Source organism: Brassica oleracea, chromosome C7 (assembly GCF_000695525.1).
Source record: "Brassica oleracea var. oleracea cultivar TO1000 chromosome C7, BOL, whole genome shotgun sequence".
NCBI lineage: Eukaryota > Viridiplantae > Streptophyta > Magnoliopsida > Brassicales > Brassicaceae > Brassica > Brassica oleracea.
The window spans coordinates 39,091,140-39,091,768 of record NC_027754.1 but is presented as its reverse complement, the minus strand read 5'-3'; positions in this window follow the sequence as shown (position 1 = coordinate 39,091,768).

Sequence of the window (629 nt, the reverse complement as noted above, 5' to 3'; positions counted from 1 at the left end):
ATTATAGATCATTCCTCTACAAAGACAAGCTTGGATTCCACTTGAGTAGACAAGACCACACGACTTTTAAGAAGTCCAGACGACTTCTAAGAAGTCCAGACGACTTCCAGGAAGTTCAGACGACTTTGTCAGAAGAATTTTAGGAAGTTCAGACGACTTCCAGACGACTTTACAGGAAGTCCAGATGATACAAGACTTTTCAAGGGTCTAAGAACAAATCAATGTAGTATAAAAGATTGTCGAACCAATCCTAGGTGATTATGATGAAAAGGGAAAGCAATACCATGCTTAATCTAAGTGCTACCAGTTTTTGAGATGATTTGAAACTAACTTACTACCTAAAATGCAATAAAGGCACAAGCTTTTTTTTCTTATAAGAAGTGAGAACTCATGGGCTATGGGAACTGATCTTGGGTGATCAAGATTTAACCTAAAGGTGTCAACTTTTAACCAATTTATATCTTCCTTAGGCCTAGACACAATCCTAAGCAAACTCTATCCCTAGATGAATGTTCATTTACCTAGATAACTCAAGCATCAAATTCCTTTGGTTGAATGTTACCTAAGTAATCATTAATCTCAAGTCTACTAGCCATCTTAACACCTTTAACAACAAATCCCTTTGGCAA